This window comes from Phascolarctos cinereus, unplaced genomic scaffold (assembly GCF_003287225.1).
Source record: "Phascolarctos cinereus isolate Bilbo 61053 unplaced genomic scaffold, phaCin_HiC Scaffold_4;HRSCAF=312, whole genome shotgun sequence".
Taxonomy (NCBI): domain Eukaryota; kingdom Metazoa; phylum Chordata; class Mammalia; order Diprotodontia; family Phascolarctidae; genus Phascolarctos; species Phascolarctos cinereus.
Window position 1 is genome coordinate 660,165,500 of NW_027555847.1, and position 22,389 is coordinate 660,187,888.

Consider the following 22,389-nt stretch of genomic DNA (forward strand, 5'->3'; position numbering starts at 1 on the left):
TTCCTTTACCATCTAATAAAATAGAGCCAAATATGGTACCAAACAAAAGAAGCATTTTGTTTTGTGTCCTTTACCAAGAGTCCATGAAGTTTCACGACCTTGATATTGTTTTCTTTCTTTTAGACAGAGTCAACCTACATACAGTTATGATTCTGCTGGTCTTGAATTATGTCACTTTGTTTAGGTCTCTCCAGATTTCCTTGTATGCTAAAAAAAATTTAAAAAAAAAACAGATTTCCTTGTATGCTTCCTATTTTTTATTTCTTTAGCATGAGAAGCAGCAGGCTATAGTGAACAGAGTTGACCTTGGAGTTAGAAGACCCGAGTTCTGACACACTGGACAAATCCCTAAACTTTTCAGTGCCCTTGGTAATTCTCTTAGACAAGTTGTAGCACAAGTTAGATGTAATCTGCATGGGTTAGAATATCCTCTTGGGGAAGAAATCACAGGGCAGGACCCTGTCCCTTATAGCAATGGTCTCCAAACTTTTTGGATTATACACACCTAACAACAAAAATTTCTTGAGCACACAGACCCAATATATTCTCCACACCATTATATGTGTTATCGTTCCCAGGGGACCAAAATGACATCACTATGTTAGAGTCAAGGTATAGTATATCTGACTGGCTGATCAGACCAATACAAATTCAGAATGCTCTACCACAAATAGGGCATAAATAGTCTATGTCAACATTTGCACATCTCGTGTTTCTTTTGAGATGTATGTGTTATAAAACTTACACAAAAACAGAAATTAGAAAATTATGAAATAAAAATGAAATGCTACAGGATTCTTAGGGTCAACAGGGAGCCAGTGGAGTTTATAGAGAGACATATACTTTGGGAAAATCACTTTGGCAAATGTGTGGAGGATAGATGTGAAAGGGCAGAGATGAGACTGGTAGGCCAATCAGAAGGCTATTGTATTAATCCAGGTAAGAGGTGATATAAGGGCCTCTGGTGGTAGCTCTGTGAATAGAGAGAAGGAGACAGATATAAGAGACTATGGAGATAGAAATGACAAGATTTGGCAACTGATTGGATATGGAGGAAGTTTGTGAAAGGGAGGAGTGAAGGAAATCAAGGTCATGAATGGTGGTACCTTTAAAGGTAATAAAGAGCATTGAAAGAGTTTAGGGAGAAAGATAATGTAATGAGATCTCTGATGCAGAACACAATCCACCCATGCCTGCTCATCCTTTGTGACTCACTCTGTCCCATTGAAAATGAAAAGGAGAAAGGGGGAGTATGTCAGTATTACTCATAGGCCACTGTCCTAGAGCACACAACCTGCTCTGGGCATCTGCCATAGCCATGAGATGACAAGGGGGGGAAGGTAGGGTGTGGGAAGACTGCAGGGAGATAGGAAATTTTGCCTCTGCAGCTGCTGAAGATGCCCAGGTTACCAGTTAGGTTATAATCACCCTAAGGGAATGACTCCCTGCAGAGTAATAGCAATTGTAGGACAAGGTAGAATAGGATTGTATCGAGTGAAACTGAGGGAAGTGGGGGAGGAGGAAATATTTGTGCTGGAGATAAGCCCATGATTAGCTATCATAAGGTGAGTGGGATGTGACTCATATTTCCACTTCTTTAATTGGTTGATGATGGCCCTTTGAAGGTATATAACCTTCACCTCAGAAATCATTGCCCTATAGAATCATAATATTCCATGACATTGAATATACCATTGTGTATTTATCTGTTCTCTAACCATTAGAAATGGTGGCTGTTTCTAATTTTTTTCTTTTAGAAGTAGAACAGTTATGAATATTTTTGTACATATAGGCCCTTTTCATCTTTTTATGAAATTTTAGAATAAAGTCCTAGCAATAGAATTACTGAGCCAAAGTAATCATAAGCTTTGTGACTTATTTTGTTGAATTTTGTCATAGATTATACCGATGAACCACATGCTGTGGAGCTACTCTCCCACTCCCAAAGGGTGCTTTCTCCTCCCCTTCCAGGGACTAGGTAACCCAAAGGAGTTATTGTTGTTTAGTCATTTTTCAGTTGCGTCCAACTCTTTGTGATCCCACTTGGGGTTTTCTTGGCAAAGGTACTAGAGTGGTTTGCCATTTCCTTTTACAGCTCATTTCACAGATGGGGAAACTGAGACAAAAAGGGTTTAGTGACTTGCCCAGGGTCACACAGCCAGTAAGTGTCTGAGGCCAGATTTTAGATGAATCTCCCTGACTCCAGGCCAGGCACTTTATCCACACTGCACTACCTAGCTGTCCCATAGGAGTCAGGGACTGAAAATTTTTCCTGACATTATAACTCATAAGCCCCCATTAGTGTGCTTCCTCAATCATTATCAGTTCATGCCAATTAGCCAGACTTAATATTTTTGAGAAAGGGGTGTTTATTAAAATATTATAGTAAGAACAGGGGATACAAAATATCTTCAAACAATGTTACACACTCCTCAACTAATACATACAGAGTCCAGGAGAAAGTAGGCTTAAGCTTCAAGAGCACTTGTGGAGAAGGGGTCACTCACTGCTGCTGTTTGCTAAAAGTCCTTCTCTCCCTTCCATGAAGGTCCTCATCAGGCATAGTACAGCTTCCTGCTGAGCTCCTTGGAGCATCACAAAGATGCCTTCCCTTAGGGTGTCTAGCTTGTTTTCAGCTCCCGAGCAGACATTACTGCCAAACAATGCTGTTCTGGGAACGCAGTTAGGACACCAGGAAGTCCAAATCCTCAAACTCTCCAAAATTTACAATTTACAATTTCCTTCTCTGGTCAATGGGGATAAGAGAGGATAGAGAGGCTTTCTCTTCCTTCCCCCCTTCATAGAAGCTTAGCTAGAATTACTCTCTTCTCTCTCCCACTGGAATCTTGGGTTCCAAACTAGCTTAATTATTTCATAGACATTCCCACAGGGTATGGCTGAGTATCTTCAGCCTATATCAACACGCCTGTTGTTCAGTGTCACTACATTTCATTTCAAGGATTTTTAGAACCAGTCTAATGTTCTTCATTGATTGATTCAATGGAGATGTTCTCATCTGGTTTATGTAGGATTTTTTTTAAGTGGGGTAGAGTAATGATTGATTCAATGGCATATCTAGGGCTTTGTTTGCGCCTAGTTCATATCTCTGATTAATTAATTCATAAAGTTGTCTTGACTTGCATCTCTGGTTATTAGGGAATTTAAGCTTTTTGTTAATGTGGTTATTAACAGTTTGTGTTTTCTCCTTCAAAAATTATTCTTTGACACTCATCCACCAGGGAGTGTGTGTTATTTCATTATGGATTTCTAATCCAATCTTGAGCAAAGGATGAGAAAGATTCATAGGGTGTTTTAGAATTGGAAGGGCTGGTAATAATCATATTGGTCAACCCCTTGACTTTACAGATATGGATACTGAGGTCCAGACAAGCCAGATGGCTTCATCAAGGCAAGAAGAAAGTGGCAGGCTATGGATTTATAGGAGCTAGTGCTGGGAAGAACTTTGGACAGCCTCTAGTTCAGCCTCTTTTTTACAGTAGAGGAAACTGAGTCCTATGGGCAACTGTGTGGCACAGTAGATAGAGCACTGGGCCTGGAGTCAGGAAGGCTTAAGTTCAAATCCAGCCTCAGACATTGCTATATGACCCTAAGCAAGTCACTTAACTCTGTTTGTCTCAGTTTCCTCATCTGTAAAATGAGCTGGAGAAGGAAATAGCAAACCACTCCACTATCTTTGCCAAGAAAACCCAGATGGGGTCACAAAGAGTCAGACGTGACTGATGTAAACAGACAAAGAAACCCCCACAACCTAGAGAGGCGAAAAGACTTCCCCAAGGTCATACAAGTACAAAATAGCCCAGCCAGCATTTGAACTTGGGGTTTCTAATCCCAAATCAGCTAAGGCTCTTCCTCTGATCTAGCATAAAGAGTAACATGAAAATTATCAGGCCATGGATTATGCAGTCAGTTGTCTTTCCTCATGCTTCTGAAGAGGCATAAGGTTGGGGTAATGAAAATGTTATTTATATTGGGCCTTGGAATATATTATGATAGGGGGGAAAAGAAACATGCAGTGCAGGTTAATTTTCCTAATGATGTTTTGTTTAGTCTAGTATTAGAATTAGTTTGTATCCCATGAGAGCATGTATAGCAGAGCACTAAGGAAAGTGGCCAGGAAGGTGATGAATGTTGACAGCTTACCCAGGCTTCAAAACTCACCTGGAGAGACCTCAAATAGACATTCTTCAGGAAGAAAATTAAGTTATTGGTTCCCAAACAGCTTTTACTTCACTAGCTCCTACATGGACAGTGATGGTGCCCAAGGGACAGTTAAGCTTGGGGTATAATTTGAATGATGCGCTTTCCATGGTGCTAGTCAGCTCTCTAATGATCTGACTGCAGCAGTGAGCCTAAGCTGACCCCTACAAAGCTATCTATCTTGTAAATAAGCAAAGTGGATTCTTGTATCCAAATTAATCAACAGCAAGGTTAAACCAAGCTAAAGTGAGACCCAGCATAATAGCTTTCACTGTGCTGAATTTGCTTGGGGGCAAAACTCCAGAACTGCCCCACATACATAAGAACAAAACTAAATGAAATTTCAGAGCATATGGAAGAGCCTATGTGCTAGGTCACAATAGGGAAGACAAATTTGCAAGCAACCCAAAATGCAGCTAGAAATGATTACTTCCTAGTGAGACTAAACCATGTCACAGCTGGTCTGTTTCTCAGCCTGCTCTTCCTATAACTCCTGACTACTCAATCTCACTGCAAGAATAGGTGCAAATTCCCACTCTAGGGAAATAGGATCATGGAACCATAGATTTAGAGACAATGGATATCAGAGATCATTTTGTCTAACCCTCTTCTTTTGTGGATGATGAAACTGAGGTCCCAAGATTTATTCTAAGACCAAAAGGGAGGAGATGTGATCTGTAGACTACAGGCCAATGAGCTTGACTTCAATTCTTGACAAATTCTGGAATGTATTAAAAGGGATGATCAGTGAACAACTAGACAAGGAAACAATGAGTACAGGGAGCAAGGATGGCTTCATCTAAGGTCCCCCACCCCCAGCTCTAAATTTATCATCCTATGATCAAGCTGAGGGTATGCCAGACTCACCATTTTCATTATTGACTATACCACTAGACTGGTAGAACAAGAGAATATCATAGATATTGTTTATCTAGAGGTTGACAGAGTCTCTCGTGCTTTTCTTGTGGGGAGGATTAAGAGATTGGCGAAGCAGTGGCAAATCCATTAACCTTCTTGGCCTCAGTTTCTTCACCTGTGTAATGGGAATATTGATAGCTCAAAGGGTTGTTGTGAAGATCAAATGAGATGATGTCTGTAAGGATTTTCCAAACCTTAAATTGATATATAAATATCAGCCATCATCATCATTATTACTACTGTTATTATTATGCTTCTGAGGACCCTTCAAATTCTGTGACTCTGGGATTTCAAGTACAATGTTCCTTGTATTACACAATGGCATTTTTCTCATCTAGAAGAGTTTTCTGGTTTCCAAGTAGACTTAGGTGGAGTTAGAATAGTTGGATGACCATAATGAGTGGCCATTCAAAGGGTGAAAGCTGGAGAGAGGCAGATTTAGTCTTAATGTCTATCAGTGGTTCAGGGTCAATTGAACAGAGGACTTTGGTGGAGAACTACAGGGATCTGTGCCTGGTCCTGTTCTGTGTAACATTTTTTATCAATGGATAGTGAGAACTGAATTTGGAGTCAAAGTATTTGGGTCCACTCTGCCACCATATGATATCAGAAAGATTACACCCCTCTGGAGCCACAGTTTTGTTGTTCATTAGTTTCCATTGTGTCTGACTCTTTGTGACCCCATTTGGGGTTTTCTTGGCAAGATACCGGAATGATTTGCCATTTCCTTCTCCAGCTCATTTTACAGATGAGGAAACTGAGGCAAAGAGGGCTGAGTGACTTACCCAGGATCACACAGCTAGTTAAGTGTCTGAGGCTGGATTTGATCTCAGGTCTTCCTGACTCTGGGCCTCATGCTCTATCTACTGCACCACCTAGCTGCCCTGAAGTCACAGCTATCTCATCTATAAAATGAGGGTATATTGGACTAGATGATTTCTGAGTAGGAATGTCATAGTAAATGTTCAACAACAGCTCAAAAAAAAAAGAACCTAGGAGATACTCTTTTCAGTTTCATCTGCATTATTCACATTTTGACCTTCACTTTCTTAAATCTAGATAGTCAAGAAAACAATAAACCAAATCTTGATTTGCTGATTTCTCAGGTGTAAATGATCACTGAGTATTTAACAGTTGGCTCTAGAAAGTCCTTTTGAGCTGACTCTAGCACATCCTTGCTTCTAAGGTCTCTTCTAGCTCAAAACATATGCATGCTCTTATGACTTGAATAAGGGCATAGATCAAATCACACCAAATTTGTGAAGGATAGCTAATGTGTTAGAGTCAGGAACAAAAAAGATAGGAACAGTTTTGAGTTTTTTACCTAATTTAATAAGATGAATTATGTCCAGAACAAGAGAAGTGATAGAACCCCATTGTACTTTGTCCCAATCAAACTACATCTGGAGTTTATTATGTTCAATTCTGGGCCCCATGTTTTGGAAAGGATATGAATAACCTGGAAAATGTGGGGAGGAAGGTGACCCGAATGATAGGGGCCTGCAGATCAGGCCATATGAGGACTAATCAAAGGAGCTAGAGATGTATAACCTGGAGAAGACTTAGCAGGGTCATAATAGCTGTCCTCAAATATTTGAAGAGCTGACATATGGAAGACAAATTAGATCTTATCCTGCTAAATTCTAGAGGGCAAAACTAGGAGCAAAGAGTGAAAGCTATAGAGAGGCAGATTTAGACTTAATGTAAGAGGAAATCTCCTAATAATTATAGCTCTTCAAAATCAGAACTGGTTGCCTTGGGAAGCAGAGTTACCACTCACCAGAGGTCTTCAAGGGGCTGGATGCCCACTTGTCAGGTATGTTTTAGAGCAGATTCTGGTTCAAGTACGGGTGAGGCAATGTGGAATGATTTGGCAAAGCAGCATTTTGTAGTGACATAGCAATTACCCTTCTTGGCCCCTGTTTCTTCATCTGTATAATGGGGATATTGATACCCCAGAGGGTTGTTGTGAGGATCAAATGAGACAATGTCTGTAAAGATTTCTAAACCTTAAAGTGATATATAAATATCAGCTATCATCATCATCATCAACATCATCATTAGTGTTATCATTATCATCATCATCATCATCATTATGCCTCTGAGGACCCTTCAAATTCTATGACTCTGGGATTGCAAGTACAATGTTCTTTTTATTATAGAATGGCATTGTTTTCATCTAGAATAATATTTTGGTTTCCATCTAGAATCATAGAGTATGTGGGAACTTAAAGGATATCTGGTCCAATGCCCCTACAGCATCCCCCAAAAGCAATGAAGGAAATGGAAGAAACAGAAGTGGCGTTCAGTTATATAAATTGTTTCCTGGATATTATACCCTGTGAGTAGCCAAGAATCAAATTATGTTGAATTTTTTTTTTTGGCTAGGCAATGGGATTAAGTGACTTGCCCAGGATCACACAGCTAGTAAGTGTTGTGTGTCTGAGGCCGGATTTGGACTCAGGTCCTCCTGAATCCAGGGCTGGTGCTTTATCCACTGCACCACCTAGCTGCCCCTATGTTGACTCTTAGGATAGTTTCAGGGCAAGAATCAGACCAAAGGGACCATTATGCTCCATCCCTAGGTCAAAGGACCAGAGGTTTTGAGAACCAGAGGGTCACAGTTAGAAGGGGCCCCTCCCCCTTCATTTTACAGATAAGAAAACTGAGGCCCAGGGAGTATGCAACTTGTCCAAGACTATACAAGTACTAAGTGGAGGGCAGCTAAACCCAACAGTACTCCTAACTGGTTTATACCACAAGGACCACTCTACTTCATAAATGGGTTCAGAAAGAAATCTCAATTTATGCTTTGCATTTCCCTCTTAAGCGATTTGGCCAAGATCATTAGTAAGCATCAGAGATAAGATTTGAATCCAAATTCTCCCATTTCCAAGCAGTGCTCTTTCCACTGTACCACACAGCCTCAAGAAGACCTGCACTTTGCTGCCCCTGTTACCATGAGAAGGGAGTTCATGTGTAATACTCCAACCTCAACCTCCTAGTAGAAGGGGAAATTTCCTAGGCATCTTGATATTGGAATCTGGTCTTTTAGACAAGAAGGAAAATGTGTTGGGTAGCATCAGTCTTAGGAGTTTCCTCAAAAGTCCCCCTAAGTAGGAAGACTGGTTCTATTCTATGTCATGCTGCAGGGACATCTAACCCTCATACTCCTCAACCTCTCCCTCTTGGTAAAAGACCTTACTTCCTACTTTACATAGAAGATAGAAATTGCCCACCAGGAGAAATGAGTATAGGATGAGGGAGTCAGGGTTAAAAAGTATAGAGAACTTTTTCTAGGAGTTAAACTTTGAAAGGAAGAAGAAATCTAGAATAATAGCTGAAGAAAATTTTAGGATCAAATGAGGTTTTTGATTTTTTTTGAAGATGGGGCCAACATGAGCCTATTTTTAGGCAGCCTCCAAATTAAATTGCCTTGTTTTTATTTTGTATATTTTCTGTACACATTTAATTATAGACACTCTGTCTTCCAGGTTGAATTTAAGTTCTTGAGAGCAAGGGATATTTCATTTTCTTCTATTAGTAACACATAGCATTGTGCCCAGCATATAGTAGGTAATTAATTAGAGCTTGCAGTTTGGTTGAGGGTACATATGCTAGCACACAAGTGATGCTTACTGGAAAGCTTGTCCAAAAGTCTCATATTTCTGATTCAGTATCTATTTCAACTTTGAAGTTAAAATTAATAAAGAAGCAAAAAATGTTTCAATACTCTGAAGGAAAAAAAAAAGTCACTGTAAGTTCAAGAGTATGGGAACTGGACCTTCTAGAGAATGAATGGTGTGGCTTTTGGAGAAAGAAGAGGATTGCCCACATGTAATCTATTACAGCTAGAGAGCAAAACTACCATGGGGGGAGGGAGGGAGGGAGGGAGGAGTACCAAGGTATCGGCACTTTGTACCCACTGCTATTATGATGAATTATCCAGACAGCACAGGTCTGATGGAAAGAAGGTTGGCTGCCTAGCAACTCCAAAGTATGCTTGCCTAACAGGTAGAGTCTAAACACATAGGGCACTGCCACAGGCAGGCATAGGCCATGGGTCAGGTGTGCCCACACACACTGGGAGAGCATTCCCATTGGCCCTTCTTCATCCTCTGAGAGAATTCTCCTCCAGGGCATGCTCGCACAACTGACCTATACTTTATACATGTACAAGAGCACTACATGACTAGGAGGGGCTGGGTAGGGCCATGTAGGAGAGCTAGTGATTAATGGGTATGTCAGAGGGTTGCCCATAAGCAATTGTGAATTCAGTTCCTTTAAGAAGGGAAATTCCAATCCATCTTATCCTACAGAGAAATAGGGGGAAAGGGGATAAGAAGAGGAGGGGGATGATAGAAGGGAGGGCAGATTGGGGGAGAGGGTAATTAGAAGCAAACACTTTTGAGAAGGGACAGGGTCAAGGGAGAGAATAGAAAAAATGGGGGGTAGGATAGGATGAAGGGAAATATAGTTAGTTTTTCATAACCTGGCTATTGTGGAAGGGTTTTACATGACTACACATGTATAACCTATATCAAGTTGCTTGCCTTCTCAATGAGGGTGGGTGGGCAGGGAGGAAGGAAGAGAATTTGGAACCCAAAGTTTTAAAAACAAATGTTAAAAATTGTTTTTACATGCAACTGGGAAATAAGATATACAGGCAATGGAGTGTAGAAATCTATCCTGCCCTACAGGAAAATAAAAAGGGGAGAGGATATGAGAGGAGGGTAAGTGATAGAAGGGAGGGAAGATCAGGGGAAGGGGTATTCAGAATGTACGCCATCTTGGGGTGGGAGGAGGGGAGAGATGGGGAGAGAATTTGGAACTCAAGATCTTGTGGAAGTGAAAATAAATTAATTAATTTTAAAAAGAAGGGAAATTCCTCTAGTTGCCTTACGTGTTTTCTCCATCTGTTTATGGACTTCTGGGAATCTTTAGCATCTTCTGTGTTTTCATGAGGTGAAATAAAGGCTATCTTATGCTCAAAATGCTTTGATTGCCTTGAGTATTGTACAGAAGCTAAGAATATCAGCTACCTACATTTGTGAAAACCCAGACATGAGTCTATTTGGAGACTTCTCAGAGTAAACTCTGGGTGTAAGCTTAATAAACCAAAGAGAGAGAAGGTTATGGTTCAGTGTAGAACTCAGGATTGGACTCAATCCATGTAAGCCCAAAGTCTTCAGAAGGCCCTGAGCTGTGGGTTCCACATTCAGAACTGAACTAAATGTTATAGATATGGTCTGAACAGAGCTGAAGACAAGAGGGCTAGCACATCTCCCTCATTTTGGACACTTAGCTTTTTTTAATATAAGCTAAGAAGTAGCCTGGCACAAGAAATAGAATGCTGAGCATTGAGTCAGAAAGACCTGGGTTCAAATATTGTCTCTGGCACTTAGTAGCTGCGTCCCCCTGTACAAGTCACTTAATGATGCTAGGAAAGTCAGAGACCCTTGGTGTTCCCACGAGATCACATTATGCTTGCTGTGTGCTAAAACCCTCAAATCTTTCAAACAAATTATCATGGAGCTGCGTTTCCCTCATCTCACTTTCCCCCATACTTGGGTAACTGATTATTTTCTACCCCTCACACAAGATTTTATATTTGTCCCTATCAACACAATCTTATCAGATGTAGCCCGTAGTTTTACTCTGCTAAGCTTTTCTTCTTGGATCTTTATTCTGTCACCTGAGGTTCATCCTCTCCCCCAGTTTCATGTCATCCACAAATCTAGTGAGTGTCATCTCTGCCTTCAACATAAACGTGTTGAACAGTTAGGCTAAAGACAAATTCTACCTCCAATAACGACCACCCTCAAGACTGTTGTCTATCCATCGATCATAACCCTTGATGTCCCACCATTCTGCGAAGTTTAAATTCACTTAGCCCACATCACTCCATCTCATCCACAAGGGTATCATGAGAAACTTTGTCAACTACTGTGGAGAAATACAGGCATACTGTGTCTATGATATTCTCCTGGTCTATCTATCAGCCTAATAACCATGCATGACTCTTGATCCCTCTTAATGATCACTGCTTTCATTTCTACATGCCCCCAAACCATCCCCTTGAACAACAAATATTTATTAAGCAACTACTGTGTCCAGAAGACCATGTTAAGGACTGAGAGGAATCAAAATCTAGATAATACAAGGTCCTTATAGACCATCTTGATAATATACAAATATATATTATATATGGGCATCTAGGGGCACAGTGGATAGAGAGCTGGCCCTGGGGTCAGGAGGACCTGAGTCCAAATCAAGTGACCCGGCAAGTCACTTCACTCTGTTTGCCTCAGTTTCCATAAAATGACCTGGAGAAGAAAATGGCAAACCACTCCATTATCTTTACCAGAAAACCCCAAATGGGGTCACTAAGAGTCAGATACCACTGAAACAACTGAACAATAACAAAATCAGTAATGCAGATTAAACTGAGAACTATGTGTGAATACTTTTTTTTACCCCAGAAGAGCTAGGTTGTTATGCATTCACAGCCCTGAATTGCTCTAAAACCTTTCTTGAGCCAGCAGGAATGAAGCAGAAGGGATTGAAGCCATCATCAGACTGGAAGACAATGACAACAACACCACAGGCATTTGTGCTTTACGGTTTGCAAAGTGCCTTATATCCGTTCTCTCATTTGAGGCTCTTTTCGGCTCTTTGCTTCTCTGAAGGTGGGGTCATGATGTACAGTGGAAGCCTGGAAACCGTGCAGAAAGGGGATCGGTGTAAGTTATAGAAATAACTGGAACCCTAAATGCCCACAACAACACTGACATCATTTCTGAGTGGTGGGAATCTCTGCTTTTCATTACATAGCTCCTAAACCATTACATATCTCTTTACAAAGTCTCTCTCTTTTTTTTTTTAATCTCTGGAAATGCCTGGTCCTATTCATGTAAGATTCTCCCTCAAAGTGCCATGGAAAGAGTACTCAATCTTGAATCACAGGACCTAAGTTCAAATCCTGACCATGCCAACTACTACCTGTGTGAAATTACGGCAAACCACTTAACCTCTCTGGGCCTCAGTTTTCTCATCTGTAAAATGAGGATGTCAGGCTGAATTATCTCTACGATTCCTCCCAGCTCTAAATTGATAAGCCTATGAATTAAGATGCATGATCAATTCTTCAGCTGCAGCCTTGATGAGCCTAGGAGGGTGGGGAAAAGATGGAGAGGTATCAGCTCAACTCGTGTCAGCTCAGCTGAAGCAGCTGTCAGGACAAAGATGCCTTGGGCTCATGCTTCTTCAACCCTTGCTTCTTTTCTCTACTGACGGTTTCTCACCCTCAGGCCAACATGCAAAACCTGGAAAAGACAGTCTGGGAATGTTTATGTTTTCACTGCATGCCTCCCAGAAGCATCTGTTCTATGAAGCCATCAGGGAGAAGAGAAGGGCTCGAGAATCTCTCTCACTCTGGGTTTCTTAACACCTTTCTAAAGCCTGAGACAAACCCATTATATAGCCTGGAGGGGAGAATTCTGTACCAAAATGGATTAGTATAAAGGTGGCATAAAGACCTTTGATGGCCCTTATTTTGTGTAGGATGCAGAAGGTAAGAAGTAAAAGGACTAGATATGAAGTGGAGGAAATGGTTCCTAAGTTGTAATTATCCCCAACCATGTGAACTACATCTACTTATCATCTCCCTTCCACCAACATTACACACACTGCATTTCACCCATAAAACAAGAGCCAGGACGAGAATGTCTGGGAACTTTCTGTTCCTAGGTACTTAAAGCCTCTGGCCATAACGGGAAGATGAGACACCAAGCTGAACTAAGCCCAGTCATTTGCTAAGGATGGATCTGCCTGCCTGGATGCTGAAGTGGGAAAGACAGAATGAGTGCTTGAAGTGGAAGAAATTTAACAAAAGGAAATTAACCATGGTTAGAAATCATACTGGTCCTGGAACATTGTGTTAACATGTGCCCAGTGCAGGTAAAGAGTGTATCAGATGTTGGACTAAAGTTAAGTATAGGTGGAAGGAAGTAGCTTTTTAAAATGAAATTTCAAACAAGTGTAAGATAAGCTTGAGTTTGCCCTCCCCCTGCTTCCACTGTATAGAAATAACAGAAATGAGAGGTGGAAAGGAACATTTCTACTTTCATTTCTGCCTATTAAGCTGATTTAGCAACACGAAAAGAGAGATGTCTACTCTCTTGCTAACAGCCCCTCCTTCATTACCTGTCTTCTTTCCCCAACAATCCCCCAATTCCACCCTTCTTTCCAAAATGTACTCACCTGGATTTTACTGGATGCTTGGGGAAAAAAGCAAAGCAGCTAGTGAGCGAAGGGTTAATGGATCCAGCTGCGCTGAGTACCCCACCTCTTCTCCCCTAGTCTGCCCAGACCTTCTGAAGGCCAAAAATCCATTTCCAACATAATTGGGGGGGGGGGGTCAAAAGGAGCCAAGAGATCTGGAGAGGGTCTGAAGTAGCTGGGAGAGATGGGAAGATTAGCCCTGTTCACAGCTTCATGCTTGCCATTAAAAGCAACAACAGAAGAAGGCTGATGTGCCAGTTGCCAGAGTCCTGGCTGCTGGAGGGGGAAAAAAGAGGAGGAGGAAGAGAGGGGAGGAGGAGGAGGAGGAGGAGGAGGAGAGGAGAGAAAGAAGAGGAGAGGGGAGGAGGAGGAGGAGAGGAGAGGTTTCCCTTACGCTAGAAGGAAGGGAAAGGAGCATAGAACCAGTCATCCAGCCCCGCTCATCCTCAGCTTGAAGTGTTTCGAGGGGACACAGCATGGAGACAGGAACCTGGCCAAGTATATTTCACCCTACCAACTTCCCAGAGAAAATGCAGTCTTCTCGTCTCCCTTTCAATAGTACACTAACCCCTCTGATATTTAGCCGTTTTCAGGAATAATGGTATTTCTCTCACCAGCTCCTTTCTGCTTTGTGCTTCCTTTACAAAACCAGAGGGATGAAGGGGGGAGGGGATGCACCTGCCACCCCAAACCAGGTAAGGAACAGTTCCTCCACAGTCAACTAGCAAAAGACAAGCCAGAACAAGGGAGTGTGGGGTTGTAGAGGAGAGGAGAAAATAACAGGAGCTTTTTTCTGGCCTTGTATTTATTTCTCTCACCATCTTCCCTATCCCATATCTCAAGTCATTTCTGTTTCCTGTCACCTTGCTATAGTTACTAACCAATTAACATAGATTAAAACCAAATGCAGTTAAATTATTTATGCCTTTAAAAAAAAGGATTAAAAAACAGTTCCAAATCTTCCCCTTGGGCTGTTTTGTTCATTCCTATCCCAATTAACTCTAAATTGCCTTCTCTACCTCTTCCTTGGTTTGAGAACTATATGATTAGAAAGAAATCTCCCTAAGAGAGGCAAAAAAGGGCATTCAACAAAAATTCAATCAGAATCATTTAGTTTCTGAAATAGCAAGACAGTTGCACTGGCTTTGATCCCTCAGAAGTTGAGGGATCCAGTGTCTTTTTTTTTTTCAAACAGAAAAACAAGACAAAATAAACAAAAAAAAACCCCAGAAAAACCCAGAAAACATTTTGTCTCTTTGTTGCAAGATGTATTCAAAAACAATATTTTCACCTTTTTCTTAAAGTGGTATCAGGAAAATGAAAAGAAAATACTTATCCCATGCATGGTATTGCATTAGATGAGCCCAAGCTGGGAATCTTTCTTACCCCATTGACTAGATCACGTGTCAGCCACATAATGGGAGTTGGACTCTGTGAGAGACACTGTCCTTAAGAATCAGGGTAGAGTTCCAAAGCAAAAAGCAAAACGTGGACTGGCTTCTCCCAGGGTTCATTTAATCTCCTCTCCCTCTTAAGAAGCAAAGGGAAATTTCCCAGCTTTAAATAATCATTTTTAAGCATACTCTCCCTCAGCTTTCTCCATCATTTAATGAGACAGTGTTTGTGGTTTCTGGTATGCTGTGTGTGTTTACATAGCTTGTCTTGAGTGTTTTAATTATTCTCATTTTCAAACCACACTGATTATATGAGTCACCTAACGTGACCAGACACCCTGGGTTAGGAAGAATAATTATCCTGTTTCTTCTAACTTTTGTTCAGTGACTTAAAAGTCCTTTTAAAATAGCAATTCTACGTCCTTTTTTTTTCCATTTGTAAATGTCAAGAACAAGAGAGTGCTGGATTGGGAGTCAGGAGACTTGGGTTCAAATCCTAGCTACCTATGTGACTTTGGGCAAGTCATTTAACCTCTGTAGGGCTTCAGTTTCATCAAGGGCAAAATGAGAACATTGAATTTGATGACTTCTAGGGTCCCTTCTAGTTTTGAATCTACAATTCTATGATTCATCCATTTTCCTGTACTAGAATACAGTGACCAAGGGAGAGGGTAGAAAGCGTGTTTTTGTTGTTCAGTCATGTCCAACTCTTCATGATCCCATGGACTGTAGCATACCAGGCCCTTCTGTCCTCCACTATCTCCATAAGTCTGTACAAGTTCATGTCCATTACTTCCATGACATTCTCTATCCATCTCATCCTCTACTACCCTTCTCCTTTTGCCTTCAATCTTTTCCTTTTTTTCACTTTTTTTTCTTTTTTGGTTAGGCAATGGAGTTAAGTGACTTGCCCAGGGTCACACAGCTAGTAAGTGTTATGTGTCTGAAGTCAGATTTGAACTCAGGTCCTCCTGAATCCAGGGCCAGTACTCCATCCACTGCACCACCTAGCTGCCTCTACCTTCCATCTTTTCCAACATCAGGGTCTTTTCCAATGGGTCCTGTCTTCTCCTTATGTGGCCAAAGTTTTAAGTTTCAGCTTAGTATTTCAATATATAGTCTGAATTCATCTATTTAAGCATTGACTGATTTTATCTCTATGTTGTCCGAGGGACTCTCAAAAGTCTTCCCTAGTACTACAATTCGAAAGTGGAAAAACCATAGCTTTGACTATACAGACCTTTGTTGGCAAAATGATATCTCTGCTTTTTAGTATACTGTCCAGATTTGCCATAGTTTTCCTTCCAAGAAGCAAGTGTCTTTTAATTTTGTGACTGTAGTTGCTGTCTACAGTGATCTTTGAGTCCAAGAATGTAAAATATGACACTGCTTCCATTTTTTCCTCTTTGCCAGGAATTGATGGGACCAGTTGCCAAGATCTTAGTTTTGGGTTGTTGTTTTTTTTTTATGTTAAGCTTCAAGCAACTTTTACACTCTCCTCTTTCACCCCCATCAAGAGGCTTCTTAATTCTTCTTCACTTTCTGCCAACAGAGTCTGCATATCTGAGATTGTTGATATTTCTCCAAGCAACCTTAATTCTGAATTTTGATTCATCCAGCCTGGCATTTCACATGTTTTACTTCAGTATATAAGTTAAATGCATAAGGTGACAATGTGTAGCCTTGTCATACTCCTTTTCCAATCTTAAACCAATCAGTTGTTTCATGTTCAGTTCTAACTGTTGATTCTTGGCCCTCAGGAGGGTTCCTCATGTGACAAGTAAGATAATCTGGTACTCTCATCTCTTTGAGGACTTGCCACATTTTGTTGTGATCCACACAGTCAAAGGCTTTTATTGTATAGAAGTTCATTTTTTTTCTGTAACGCCCACGCTTTCTCCATAATCCAGCAAATGTTGGCAATTTGGCCTCTAGTTCCTCTGCCTCTTTGAAAACCAGGCTGCTGTTCTGGAAATTCTTGATTCACATATTGCTAAAGCCTAGCTTGCAGAATCTTAAACATAATGCTGCTGGCATGTGAAATGAACACAATTGTTAGTAATTTGAGCATTCTCTGGCATTGCCTTTCTTTAAGATTGATACGTAAACTGACCTTTTCTACTCTATTGGCCACTGTTGAGTTTTCCAAATTTGCTAGCATATGGAGTGCAGCACTTCAACAGCATCATCTTTTAGGATTTTAAATAGCTCAGCTGGAATTCTGTCACCTCCACTAACCTTCCTAAGGACCACTTCATTCTCCAGGATTCCTGGCTCAAGATCAGTAACCACACCATCATCCATGGTTATTGGTGATGTTAAGGTCTTTCTTGTGTAGTTCTTATATTCTTGCCACCTCTTCTTAATCTCTTCTATTTCTGTTAAGTCTCTACCATTTTTGTCTTTTATTATGCCCATTTTTGCATGAAATATTCCCTTGATATCTCTCATTTTCTTTAAGAGATCCCTTGCCTTTTCCATTCCACTGTTTTCTTCTATTTCTTTGTATTGCTCATTTAAGAAAACCTTCTTATAAAACCTTGCTATTCTCTGGAACTCTCCATTCACTTGAGTACATCTTTCCCTTTCTCCTTTACTTTTTGCTCTCCTTCTTTCCTTAGCTATTTGTACAGCCTCATCAGACAGCCATTTGCTGTTCTCTTTTTCTTTGGAATGTTTTCTTTTTTTGCTGCCTCCTGTATATTGAGAACTTCTGTTCACAGTTCTTCAGGCACTCCCTCTGCCAGATCTGTACAGTCTGATAGTTTTCCCTACTTTTTTGTTATTTAAGTCTGAATTTTGCAATAACAAGGTCATGATCTGAGCCACATTCAGTTCCAAGTCTTATTTCAACTGACTGTATAGAGCTTCTCCACCTTTGGCTGAAAAGTATTAATCAATCTGATTTCATATTGACTATCTGGTGATGGTGACCAACTCAAAAAGCTTAAAAGATTAAGTCTTGGAGCAGCTAGGTGGTGCAGTGGAAAGAGCACTGGCCATGGAGTCAGGAGGACCTGAGTTCAAATCCGATCTCAAACATTTGACACTTACTAGCTATGTGACCTTGGGCAAGTCACTTAACCCCATTGCCTAGCCAAAAAAAAAATTAAGTCTTTATTAAGGGCTTTCTGTGGAAGGTCTGAACATCTTCACTGATACCCTATTTGGGATTCTTATCCCATGTCCTTCATAAGGTATGGAGTCCCTTGAACTGTGTGCTTGATGAAATCACAGCTATGAATAAATCACAGCATATCAGTGCTATGGTGGATCTGACCTGTGCCTTGAAACACGGCATACAAAAGGTTGAGCAGAGAGATTAGAATGGGAACAGAGACCAAAGATGAGAAAGGACTGAACTTGAGCCACTGGGGAAGGGGAGCCTTTTTATCCCTTCAGGCTGCCTCAGGAATCCCCTCAGCCTCATAGATGGCAGCAGTTAAAAGCATTGTAAAGCACTGAGAACTCCTAGACCCAGTCTTCAAAAAAGAATAACACTTCCACTCAAGTTCTTGAACCAAACCTCCTAGTCAGAAGAGTACGGTCCACAATATGGAAGAACAACCCTGGACCTTGCCCTTCAATACAATTACAGGTTATATGGACTGTGCAGATCTAATGGAGTTGACTCTCTAGCAACTCCAAATGTATTTCTTTTTTTGGGAGGCGGGGTGGTACCAGGGAAGAACCACAGTGGCAACCACTGGTATACATAGAGGGCACGTGCAGTGCAAAGCATGCATGCTTTGTGTTCAGAACCAAGGCTGCAGTGAAGTTGCACGATGCAACATGAACAAGCACTGCCAGAAACACCTTGGATTCATTACACATTTGATTTTTAATTAATTTTTGGTCATTGCACGTTCAGAAACCTTTTACTGGTGCAAATTTTTCACAGCCTTATATGGGGTCGTGACCACAGTTTAAGAAGCTCTGTTCTAGACATGAGGGGCCACCTATGCAAAGCCTCAGAGACGGGAGATATATATATATCTCCAATAGTTCTTTGGTCAGTTTCACCGGAATAGAGAGTATGGGTAGGGGAATCATTCAAAATTAGACTGCAAAGGTAGATGAGAATCACAATGTAGGAGGTTTTACATGCCAGGCTATTTTATCCTAGAGACCAATGGTTCTTTCATAGGAGGGTGCCATGGTCAGATCTGTGCTTTAGAGATATCAGTTCGGTGGCTCTGTGGAGGATGGATTGGAGAGAAGAGACTCTGGAAGCAAGAACACAAATTAGGAGGCTATTGTCATAGTCCAATGACTCTATCAATCACAATGCATTTGTTAAGTACTTACTGTGTGCCAGAAGGTCTATTAGGTGCTAGGGATATAGTACAAAGTATGAAGCACTCCCTCATTGCAAGGAGGTTACAGTCAAAGGTGAGAGACAATAACTATAGATATGCAAATAATAGCTATGAGAATAAATACATTTATTAATATACTCTCATATATGAGAATGAATATATTTATTGATTCTCATACATGAGAATATTTATTCATATATATGAGCATACTATATATGATAATTAATATAGTCATACACTTTTACATGTGAAGAATAAATATATTCTCATGTATTTATTAATATATTCACACATATGAGAATAAATATATTAATATATTCTTATTTATTGGAAAATAAATACAATGTAGTTAAGTACAAGGGGCTTTTTGGGAAAGAAAGCACCAGCATTTGGGGGAATCAGGAAAGGCTTCTTGTAGAAGCTACCGCTTAAGCTATGTCTTAAAAGAAAAGAGGGATTCTGTGAGCAGGATGTGCAATTATAAACAGCGGGGATAGTAGTGCAAAGGCTCAGAGATGGAAAATGGAGTGTTTTATGTGAGGAACAGAGAAAAACAGGTTGGATGGATCACAGACTATGGGATGGGAATTCATGTACAATGGGGCTGGAAAGATTGTTTGGGGTCAGTTTGTAAAAGGCTTTGAAGGCTAAAAAGACAAGTTTATATTTTATCCCAGAGGCAATAGAAAGCCACTGGAATTTACTAAATGGGGAAGTGATACAATCAGATCTGCCTTTCAGGAAAAACACTTTTGTAGCAGTGTATAGGAGATCCTAGAATGGGAAGATACCAGTTGCATTGGGGTAAGTTAGGATGGGAATGAATGCAGGTCAGAACTAAAGTAGTAGCTGCATGAGTGGAGACAAGGGGTCAGATGAGAGGTAGAAACATTAAGATCTGGCAGACTGACTATCTGAGGATCTATGTCTGGTGCATGCTGGGTTTGAGATGTCTTTTAGATACCCAGTTTGAAATGTCCAATAAACAATTGGTGATGAGGGACTGAAACTTTAGGGGAGAGATTGGAGCTGGATATATAGCTCTGGGAGTCGGCTATGTAGAAATGATCATTAGATTCATGAGAGGAAGGGGAGGGAAGGGGAGGGAAGAGAGGAGAGGAGAGCAGAGGAGTCCCAAAAAGAGTAATGGCAGGCAGACTTAAAGGAAAGGCTATGTGAGTGGAGAGAAGGGGACAGATGCTGTAGAGGTAAAATCAGCAAGACTTGGCAAATGGTTAGATGTTGAAGTATGTAACTATAGGCTTATGTATGATGATGGCCAGGTTAGACTGGGCATCTCACAGCCCTCAGCACTACAAAAGGTTCCAATGAGTGTGAATACTGAATCCCATGAAGTGGTTGCATTATTCCAATTTACGCTCCTTGTTTCTTTTAAGCTGGAACCAATGACCATATTTTACATAATTGTAATTTGGAATAATGTGAATTCAAATACATGTGACCACTTCACAGGATTCATTATATTCACACTAATCAGGACCTGGCAGTTTTGTTTCATCCCCCATGAATTTCATATCCGTATGGATATTTTCCCACCTTTTCTTTTTCTTGTGTCTTTTCATCTATCCTTGGCCTCTTTGATCCTTTTTTCCTCACGGTCTCCCTCTTTTTCCTCCTCTCTGAATGTCCTTTCCTTTCCTGGAAACCTAGAAGCTTCTGGCTCTGGAGTCGAGGCCTGCACACATTGCATAGCCTGGGCCCCTTGAAGTGTTAAAAGGGACTTCACAGGACCCACATGTAGAATGCTATTGCCTCTTTAGAGCAAACTCAAACCTGACTCCCCTAAGCTCCTGCCCCTTTTTCCTGTCACTTCCTATCACTCTAAGAACATGAAGGTGGGAAAGCCATGTATAATATATTAAGCCAGTCAAGTTTACTAAGCCCGCTTTCATTGTTAATCAAAGGCACCCTGAGAGACCACTCATTCTATGGATTCTATGGAATTCAGCCAGGAACACAAGCAGTCATAAGAAGAGAAAATCCCAAAACCAGGATCAGAAAAAAGGGAAGCCCAGAATATAGAAAATGCACATTTTCTACAGTTACTTCCCTGAAATAGGACTCCTGAATCAGCACCTGTCTTCTGGCTGTCATAACTTCTCAGTTCTGTCTTATTTGAAGTGGCTTTTTTGCTCACTAAATAGCCCCCTGAATATACAAGTATTTCTAGAAGGAGACTAAAGTTAACTATCTTCCTACCTATTCCCTTGGAACTTCCAAGGCCACTGTCCCCCACAGCTCACCAACAACCATTTCCTTATCCTTATTCCCTGATCATTAAAGGAAGAGAAGAATTCATTTACATTCTAGGAATGAGAGATGACAGGTTGAAATTGGGGACTGCTCATAGTCTAGTTTGGAGGCAGCTAGATGGTGCAGTGGATACAGCACTGGGCCTGGAATCAGGAAGACTTGAGTTCAAATCTGGCCTCAGATACTTACTAGCTGTGTGACCCTGGACAAGTCGCTTAATCCTGTTTGCTTCAGTTTCCTCATCTGTAAAATGAGCTGAAAAAGAAAATGTCAAACCACTCCAGTGACTTTGCTAAGAAAACCTCAAATGGGGCCGCAAAGTGTAGGACATGACTGACAATGACTGAACGACAGCTACACTTCCCACAGTGTGAGCTCCTTGGAAGCAGAGACTATCTTTTGACTTTCTTTGTAACCCCAGCATTTAGCATGGTACCTGGCACATAGTAGATGATTAATAAATATTTATTGGCTGACTATTCTAAAACTTCTCTTTCCTTAAGCTCCCAACCAAGTTCATTTCCCCCTCTTTTTCAGCAGATGAAGTCACCTCCTACTTTACCATGGAAACCAAATTTATCTTCTGTGAGCTCACCAATATCCTCACCACGTTTTAAAGTCTCTCTATGTTCTTAATTTTGGGGGTCAAAATCTCCCTTTGGTAATCTGGTGAAGCCTATGGATCCCTTCTTGGAATAATGTTTTCAAATACATAAAATTTAATATATAGGATTACAAATAATGTCATATTATATTGAAATAAAGATGCCACTTTTTTCCCATGTCAGTTCATGGATCCCTTGAAATCTGTCCTCAGACCCCTTAGGGGTCCATGAACCTCAGGTTGAGAACCCTTGCTCTGTATCTTCATCTATTCTCCTCCTTTGTTCTAGTCTCAGAGGATGAGGTGACACTTCTTCTTTCCAAGGCTATTCCCTCTACTTGAGTTCTCAATTCCATCCCCTCCTGGCTCCTTCATTAGC